The following is a 10,025-nucleotide window of genomic DNA, read 5'->3' as shown; positions in this document are numbered from 1 at the left end:
TCTGAAATAATGCAAGGTGGAATAATCAGCCCATTTCTTCCAAGGCACAGAGGATATAGACAAAAGCAGAGCAGGGAAAGAATTGACTAGAATTAGAGTTATTTAATAAGGCCTTGGACAGGAAGTTGGGACTTGAAGCAAATGTCTAAGCACCAGAGCTTAAACTGCTAGACGGGTGAAGAGTGAGCTGACACACTGAGATCCAAAGACTTATGACATGAAATTATCAGAGAGAGAAATGACAAGTAAAATCTTTCGTCCTTTAAATCAAGCTCAATGCCTTCCCTTCACAGTAGTTAAAACACCAAGTGAATGATAAAATGAGGTTCTGATGAACTCGCAGCTTCAAATGCAATTTTACTTTTATTCAGAGTAAGAAATTAAAGAATGTACAGACCGTGGGCTGAAGAAATTGCTTCAGGGTGCCTTGGATTGATTAACACTGTCAGTACCAGATTGTCAGGTTTAGATGTGTTTAACAGCACACACCTGGAAAGAATGAAAATGGACATTATTTAATGACAGGAATTCAGTCAATCAATCAATCCTAACGGGTGCTTACTATGTGCAGAGCACTGTACTAAGCGCTTGGGAAAGCACAACAGAATTAGCTGATATTCATTAATTCATTAGAGAAGCAGCGTGGCTCAGTGGAAAGAGTATGGGTTTAGGAGTCACAGGTCATGGGTTCTAATGTCGGCTCCGCCACTTGTCTGCTGTGTGAGTTTGGGCAAGTCACTTAACTTCTCTGTGCCTCAGTTACCTCATCTGTAAAATGAGGATTAAGAATGTAAGCCCCATGTGGGACAACCTGATTACCTTGTATCCCCCCCCCCCCCACCGCCGCCCCCAGAGCTTAGAACAGTGCTTGGCACATGGTAAGTACTTAACAACTGCCATCATTATTATTATTCATTCATTCAATCCTAGTTTTTAAGCATTTATTGTGTGCAGAGTTGCTCCTTGTGAGTAGGCATGTTTCCTGCCCATTTTGAGCTTGCAGTCCAGAGGGGGAGGCAGATATTAATATGAAAAAATAAGCCGTAATATACAATTAAAAGGTACATACATAAATGTTGCAGGGTGGGGGTGGGGGAAAGTGGACAGTATTTAATGACAGGAATTCAGTCAACCAATCAATCCTATCGAATGCTTACTGTGTGCAGAGCACTGTACTAAAGCACTTGGGAAAGCACAACAGAATTAGCTGAGAAGCAGTGTTGCTCAGTGGAAAGAGCATGAGCTTTGGAGTCAGAGGTCATGGGTTCAAATCCCGGCTCTGCCAATTGTCAGCTGTGTGACTTTGAACAAGTCACTTCACTTCTCTGTGCCTCAGTTACCTCATCTGTAAAATGGGGATTAAGATTGTGAGCCCCATGTGGGACAACCTAATCATCTTGTATCCCCCCAGCACTTAGAATAGTGCTTTGCACATAGTAAGTGCTTAACAAATACCATCGTTATTATTATTATTATTAGCTGACATTCATTCATTCATTCAATCATAGTTATTAAGCCCTTACTGTGTGCAGAGTTGCTCCTTGTGAGTAGGCATGTTCCCTGCCCACCTTGAGCTTGCAGTATAGAGGGGGAGGCAGATATTAATATGAATAAATAAGTTGTAATATATAATTAAATGGTACATGCGTAAATGTTGTGGGGTGGGGGGCAAATATCAAATGTCCAAAAGTCACAGATCAAAGTGCTGAGACCATACAAAAGGGAGAGCAAGCCAGGGAAAAGAGAGCTTCATGGGGGAACTCCTCTTGGAGGAGATGTGATGCTTTTATAGTTGGGAGAGTTGTGGTCTGGGGTATATGGAGGGGGAGGGAGTTGAAGGCTAAGGGGAAGGTGTGGGAAAGGGGTCAGCAGTGAGATGGACAAGATCGAAGGCACAGTGAGCAAACTGGAGCTAGCGGAGAAGAGGGTGCCCGCTGGGCTGGAGTAGGAGATTAGTGAGATGAAGTAGGATGGGGCAAGTTGATTGAGTACTTTAAAACAAATGGTAAGGAGTTTTTGTCTGATGTGGAGGTGGAAGGGCAGCCATTGGAGGTTCATGAGAAGTGGGGAGACCTGAACTGAACATTTTCGTTGAGAGATGATTCGTGCAGCAGAGTGAAGTACTGATTGGAGCGAGGAGAGACAGGAGGCTGGCAGGTCAGAGAGGAAGCAGATGCAGTAATAATAATAATAATAATAATAATAATAATAATAATAATAATAATGGCATTTGTTAATCAATCAATCAATCATATTTATTGAGTGCTTACTGTGTGCAGAGCACTGTACTAAGCGCTTGGGAAGTACAAGTTGGCAACATATAGAGACAGTCCCTACCCAACAGTGGGCTCACAGTCTAGAAGGGGGAGACAAAGAACAAAACCAAACATATTAACAAAATAGAATAGATATGTACAAGTAAAATAAATAAATAAATAAATACAGTAATAGATATATATATTATACATATTTATATATAAATCCAGTACCAAATTTGGCTCCACCTACTCTCACTTTTTTCCCCCGAGGTGTGTTTCTAATGTACCAAGGGAGTCTTCCAGACCTCCATCAACAGATTGGCCCAGGGTTAACTTCTTCCCCATACCGTACCTTTTCCAGCCCCAAGTAGTCAAATCTTGAGGAGGAAAATGATTTGTGAAGCACAACACACTCTGGAATTTTTTTTTAAATGGTATTTGTTAAGTTCTTACTAAGTGCCAGTCACTGTAACTAAGTGTTAGGGTGGATACAAGATAATCAGGTTGGACACATTCCCTGTACCATAGGGGGCTCACAGTCTTAATCTGCACATTACAGATGAGGTAACTGAGCCCCAGGGAAGTTAAGTGACTTGCCTGAAATCACACAGCAGACAAATGGCAGAAATGGGTTTAGAATCCAGGTCCTTCAGAATCCCAGGCCTGTGCTTATTCATTAGGCCACGCTGCTTCTCACCCCAGACCCTCTGCTTGGGGTGACCCAAATCCAAGGGTCTTTAGAAAACTCCTGTGGGGATCAGAGGGAATGGCTTTTGACTTCAAGACCCTAATTATCCCCACAGGGCCTGTACCAAAATAGTTCTGACAGGTTAACGGGTTGTTAAGTACTTACTATGTGCGAAGCACTGTTCTAATCGCTGGTGGGGGGGATACAAGGTGATCAGGTTGTCCCACGTGGGGCTCACATTTTTAATCCCCATTTTACAGATGAGGTAACTAAGGCCCAGAGAAGTGAAATGACGTGCCCAAAGTCACACAGCAGAAAAGTGGCAGAGCCGGAATCAGAACCCATGACCATGACCCAGTAGTCAAGATGGGATAGGATAAATGCTTGGATCAGTTTGGATGGAGAGGAGAGGGCAGATTTTAGCAACGTTGTGAAGGTAGAACCATAGGATTTGGTGACAGATTGAATATGTGGGTTGAAGGGGAGAGATGACTCTAGGACAATGCCAAAGTTACAGGTTTGTGAGGCAAGGAGGAGGGAGGACAGTTGTATTGTCTACAGTGATGGGAAAGTCAAGGGGAGGACAGGATTGAGGAAGGAAGATAACGAGTTCAGTTTTGGACATGTTTAATTTGAGGTGTCAGTGGAACATCCACGTAGATGAGCCTTGAAGGCAGGAAGATATTTGAGATTGTAGGGATGGAGAGAGGCCAAGGCTGGCGATGTAGACTTGGGAATTCATTCATTCATTCATTCAATCATATTTATTGAGCGCTTACTGTGTGCAGAGCACTGTACTAAGCACTTGGGAAGTACAAGTTGGTAACATATAGAGACGGTCCCTACCCAATAACGGGCTCACAGTCTAGGAGGGGGAGACAGACAACAAAACAACACATATTCACAGCACCTCCTCCAGGAGGCCTTCCCAGACTGAGCCCCTTCTTTCCTCTCCCCCTCGTCCCCCTCTCCATCCCCCCGTCTTACCTCCTTCCCTTCCCCACAGCACCTGTATATATGTATATATGGTTGTACATATTTATTACTCTATTTATTTATTTATTTATTTATTTTACTTGGACATTTCTATCCTACTTATTTTATTTTGTTGGTATGTTTGGTTCTGTTCTCTATCTCCCCCTTTTAGACTGTGAGCCCACTGTTGGGTAGGGACTGTCTCTATGTGATGCCAATTTGTACTTCCCAAGCGCTTAGTACAGTGCTCTGCACATAGTAAGCGCTCAATAAATACGATTGATTGATTGATTGATTGATATTAACAAAATAAAATAAATAGAATAGTAAATATGTACAAGTAAAATAGAGTAATAAATCTGTACAGACATACATATACAGGTGCTGTAGGGATGGGAAGGAGGTAGGGCATGGAGGATGGGGAGGGGAAGGAGGGGGAGAGGAAGGAGGGGGCTCAGTCTGGGAAGGCCTCCTGAAGGAGGTGAGCTCTCAGTAGGGCTTTGAAGGGAGGAAGAGAGCTAGCTTGGCGGATGTGCAGAGGGAGGGCATTCCAGGTCAGTGGGAGGACGTGGGCTGGGGGTCAATGGTGGGACAGGTGAGAACGAGGCCCAGTGAGGAGGTTAGTGGCAGAAGAGCAGAGGGTGCGGGCTGGGCTGTAGAAGGAAAGAAGGGAGGTGAGGTAGGAGGGGGCGAGGTGATGGACAGCCTTGAAGCCGAGAGTGAGGAGTTTTTGCCTGATGCATGGGTTGATTGGTAGCCACCGGAGATTTTTGAGGAGGGGCATAACATGCCTAGAGCATTTCTGCACAAAGATGATCCGGGCAGCACCGTGAAGTATAGATTGAAGTGGGGAGAGACAGGAGGATGAGAGATCAGAGACGAGGGTGATGCAGTAATCCAGTCGGGACAGGATGAGAGATTGAACCAGCAGGGTAGCGGTTTGGATGGAGAGGTAAGGGCGGATCTTGGTGATGTTGCAGAAGTGAGACCAGCAGGTTTTGGTGACGGATTGGATGTGAGGGGTGAACGAGAGAGCGGAGTCGAGGATGACACCAAGGTTGCGTGCTTGTGAGACGGGAAGGATGGTAGTGCTGTCAACAGTGATGGGAAAGTCAGGGAGAGGGCAGGGTTTGGGAGGGAAGATAAGGAGTTCAGTCTTGGACACGTTGAGTTTTAGACGGTGGGCAGACATCCAGATGGAGATGTCCTGAAGGCAGGAGGAGATACGAGCCTGGAGGGAGGGAGAGAGAGCAGGGGCAGAGATGTAGACTTGGGTGTCATCAGCGTAGAGATGATAGTTGAAGCCATGGGAGTGAATGAGTTCACCAAGGGAGTGAGTGTACATAGAGAACAGAAGGGGACCAAGAACTGACCCTTGAGGATCCCCTACAGTAAGGGAATGGGAGAGGGAGGAGGACCCCGCAAAAGAGACTGAGAATGAATGACTGGAGAGATAAGAGGAGAACCAGGAGAGGACGGAGTCTGTGAAGCCAAGGTCGGATAGCGTGTTGAGGAGAAAAGGGTGGTCCACAGTGTCGAAGGCAGCTGAGAGGTCGAGAAGGATTAGGATAGAGTAGGAGCTGTTGGATTTGGCAAGCAGGAGGTCATTGGTGACCTTTGAGAGGGCAGTTTCTGTGGAATGTAGGGGACGGAAGCCAGATTGGAGGGGGTCGAGGAGAGAGTTGGCGTTGAGGAAGTCGAGGCAGCGGGTGTACATGACTCATTCAAGGAGTTTGGAAAGGAATGGTAGGAGGGAGATAGAGCAATAACTAGAAGGTGAGGTGGGGTCAAGAGAGGTTTTTTTTAGGATGGGGGAGACACGGGCATGTTTGAAGGCAGAGGGGAAAGAACCAGTGGTGAGTGAGTGGTTGAAGATGGAAGTTAAGGAGGGGAGGAGGGACGGAGTGAGAGATTTCATAAGATGAGAGGGAATGGGGTCAGAAGCACAGGTGGCCGGAGTAGCACTTGAGAGGAGGGAGGAGATCTCATCTGAGGATACTGCTGGGAAGGATGGGAGAGTAGCGGAGAGGTTTGAGAGCCGGTGGGGGGGGGGGGGGGGGGGGTTGGAGAAGGGGGAGGAGTGACTTTGGAGAGCTCAGACCTGATGGAGTTAATTTTACTAATGAAGTAGGAGGCCAGATCGTTGGGGGTGAGGGACGGCGGAGGGGGAGGAACAGGGGGACTGATAAGGGAGTTAAATGTATGGAAGAGCTGACGGAGATGATGGGCATGGGTGTCAATAAGGGAAGAGAAATAGTTTTGTCAGGCAGAGGAGAGGGCAGAGTTAAGGCAGGAAAGGATAAACTTGAATTAAATATAAATTACATATGAATTGTTCACACATGGAAAAGGAAAATTGATTTCATATATATATATATATATATACACACACACATACAAACACACACACACTTACTACCATATAAACCATATCTAGATTGATAAACTACATATTGTATACTTATATCATTTTCCTCAGAGAAGACCTCATTTCATGACTTCAACCATTGTACACATATTTCATTTACTCAGCTTCTGGACATGAATCTATAAAAATTCAAACTGTCTCTATCATCTGCTTCTATGCAAAATGAAAATCCTTTAGTGAGGCTGTGCACTAAAATCAGACTGCCTTAGAAGAGCAAAAATACATTTGGAGCTGTGAACATGGGCCCTGGGGTCTTTAAAACAGGCTGCCCTTCACTTTGATGTTGATGCTCACAGCAATTTCCCTCACTTGAATCCGTGAATGCTATTAAGAGGAAAAACATTTGGTCTGATGCCTTCCTCCACATCCTGGATAATGGGATAGAATTTATGTAAATGTGGTTCAGATCCGGATCCAAGGATTTGTTTCTTTTCTTTTTTTTGCCTTGAAAATTGAGATTTTTGCACTTCATAATAAATTCCTTATCTCATGTCCCATTTACCCATGCTATACCTGGAATGGCAGCATCTAAAGGGTTTTGGAAGAGCGATTTTAAGGGAAAAAACGAAAAGCCTGGACACTATATTTCAAGGGAGTAAGCAATGTTTAGATGATTTCCATTCACTGTTGTGAGGAGCAGAACCAACCCGGGCTAAACTGGTGTGCTACATTCTGTGGTTAAGAATGTTATAAACCAGAAGAAGTTGTCATCTGGCCACCTGTTATCCCCATAGTGGGAACAGATTTTTCAAGCTTGGAAACCCAAAAAATTTCAGTGGCAACATATGCCTTTCACTTTGATGTTTTCCAGGGATGGGTTTCTGAAAAAAGAAGAGGACTGCAGGCTTTTGTATTGGATCCCACTCTTTTTAAATGCCACACATGCTTCAGGGCGCCCTACTGAATTTGAGTGGAGATAATTAGGTAGCTGTTCCTCCTCCCGGGCGATTGTTCTGGCTGCAGGATCCCATGTCTCATGGGAAAATCTGCAGGCAGAGTGTATACTGGTATTAGTAATCATGGCATTTATTAAGTGCTTACTATGTGCAAAGCACTGTTCTAAGTGCTGGCGAGGATAAAAGGTGATCAGCACTTAAGCAATTAACAAATGCCGCAGTTATTATTATTCACAATCATTCCTCATTCGTCTCATTTTACAACAAATACCGCAATTACTCCCTCTCTTCTAAGCATTATTGAAGACACATCTCCTCCAAGAGGCCTTCCCAGATGAAGCCCCACCTTTCCTCATCTCCCACTCCCTTCTGCATCACTCTGACTTGTTTTCTTTGCTCTCTCCCCCTCCCAGCCCCACAGCACTTCTGTACATGTCATTTGATTTATTTGTCTTCATGTCTGTCTCTCTGCCTCTAATAATAATAATAATAATGATAGCATTTATTAAGCGCTTACTATGTGCAAAGCACTGTTCTAAGCCCTGGGGAGGTTACAAGGTGATCAGGTTGTTCCACGGGGGGCTCACAGTCTTCATCCCCATTTTACAGGTGAGGGAACTGAAGCACAGCGAAGTGAAGTGACTTGCCCAAAGTCACACAGCTGACCAGTGGGGGAGCTGGGATTTGAACCCCTGACCTTTGACTCCAAAGCCCAGGCTCCTTCCACTGAGCCACACTGCTCTAGACTGTGGGCTCACTGTGGGGAGGGAATGTATCTGTTTATTGCTGTATTGGACTCTCCCAAGCTCTTAAGACGGTGCTCTGCACACAGTAAGCACTCAATAAATATGATTGAACAAATGAATGAATTAATGAAATATTATTATTATTATTATTATTACTGAGAAGCTCATCAGCTCACCTGGTTGCAAAGACTACCTGTAAACAGACTCCCAAATTTTCATCTCTGGCCCTGGCTTTCTCACCTGGCCTCTAAATCAATCAATCATGTTTATTCAGCGCTTATTGTGCAGAGCACTGTACTAAGAGCTTGGGAAAGTACAGTATAAAAATATTACAAACACATTCCCTGCCCAGGAGGAGCCCCTGTTCTCCTGCCTTCTGGAAATGTCCAGCTATATCCCAGGCAGGCTCCTCAATCTCAGTCAATTCTAAATCCAACTACTCAAATTCACCCCTGAATTTTACGCTTTTGCTAAGGCTGATTAAATCGAACATTTCCTGTCCTATTAGCTTACAACCTTGGCAACCTCTTTCAATCAGTCAATCAATGGTATGTATCAATACGACTGAATGAATGACTGAAAGCATGCAGAGTTCTGTTCTAGGTGTTTGGGAGAGTACAATACAATGGAGTTGGTAGACATGATCCCTGTCCTCAGTGAGGCTGTAGGCTAATGGGACCTCTCTATTTTATTTTTTAATCACCCATTCAGTCCTTCTTTAAATCCCGCCAGTTCTACCTCAATAGCAATCCACATTCTAGCCCCTTTCTCTGCAAACAGACAACAACCACCCTGATTCCAGCCCTCACTGTCTCCCACCTGGATGGACTACTGAAACAGCCTCGGTGGGCCACAATTAATGAATGAAATGAGACCTGGATTCTAGCCCCAGTTTGGCTATGAGACTTTGAGCACTTAGCTGCTCTGTGCCTTGATTTCCTCATCTGTAAAATCAATCAATCAAGCACTTAGTACAGTGCTCTGCACAAAGTAAGAGCTCCATAAATACGATTGAATGAATGAACCAATCATGTTTATGGAGGGCTTACTGTGTGCTGAGCCCTATACTAAGTGCCTGGAAGACTATAATATAAAAGCATTGGTAGACATGTTTCCTGCCCACATTGAGCTGACAGTCTAGAGGGAAAGACAGCAATAATATAAATAAATTCTGGATATGTACACGAGTGATGTGGGGCTGAGGGAGGGGTGAATAAAAGGTGCAAATCCAAGTGCAATGGCAAGGCAGAAAATAGCAGATAATATACTTACTCTCCCTACTTCTTAGACTGTGCGTTCATGGGAAGACAGGAACGCTGTCCATACTGAATATTTTTTGTCTATCCCACTCATTGATAGATAGTAAGTGTTTAATAATGCCACAATAGCATTATTAACTTCATTATTATTATTACTACTATTATTGACCTGTTGTTTGTTCTTGCTGTTGGGGGTTATTTTAATGGTATATGACAAGTGCCAGACACTGTATTAAGCGCTGGGGTAGATACCAGCTAATCAAGTGGGACACAATCCATTTCCTACATGGGGCTCACATCCTTAATCCTCATTTTATAGATGAGGTCACCGAGGCACTTCCCTCTCAGGATGGCATCTGGAGAGTTTTCAATACTCTCCCAGTCTCAGCAACAGGAGGGAGAGTCAAGCAGAGGCCTACCCATTCCATTCCCAGCATGGCCAGTGGCTAGCGAGAGGCAGGCAATCTGCTACAAGTCAAAGCTCACCTGTGCTGGGCAGCAATCAATCAATCAATCAATCAATCATATTTATTGAGTGCTTACTGTGTGCAGAGCACTGTACTAAGTGCTTGGGAAGTACAAACTGGCAACGTATAGAGACAGTCCCTATCCAACAGTGGGCTCACAGTCTAGAAGGGGGTGACAGAGAACAAAATCAAAAATACTAACAAAATAAAATAAATAGAATAGATAGGTACAAGTAAAATAAATAAATAAATAGAGTAATAGATATGTACAGCAGCAGCAAGGGAGAAGGTCAAGGATGAAGACTCAA

At 44.3% G+C, this 10,025-nt stretch overlaps 1 non-coding gene across 1 annotated transcript; it reads left to right on the top strand.

The window, feature by feature from the left end:
- The first annotated feature begins 9,588 nt into the window (after window positions 1–9,588).
- LOC119930255 lies at window positions 9,589–9,726 on the top strand. The gene has a single exon (XR_005451738.1). It is a non-coding gene; the product is annotated as a small nucleolar RNA SNORA7 (small nucleolar RNA).
- The last annotated feature ends 299 nt before the right edge of the window (window positions 9,727–10,025 follow it).

This window comes from Tachyglossus aculeatus, chromosome 6, assembly GCF_015852505.1.
Source record: "Tachyglossus aculeatus isolate mTacAcu1 chromosome 6, mTacAcu1.pri, whole genome shotgun sequence".
In the NCBI taxonomy this organism is placed as follows: domain Eukaryota; kingdom Metazoa; phylum Chordata; class Mammalia; order Monotremata; family Tachyglossidae; genus Tachyglossus; species Tachyglossus aculeatus.
This window is presented reverse-complemented; position numbering and strand designations above follow the sequence as displayed.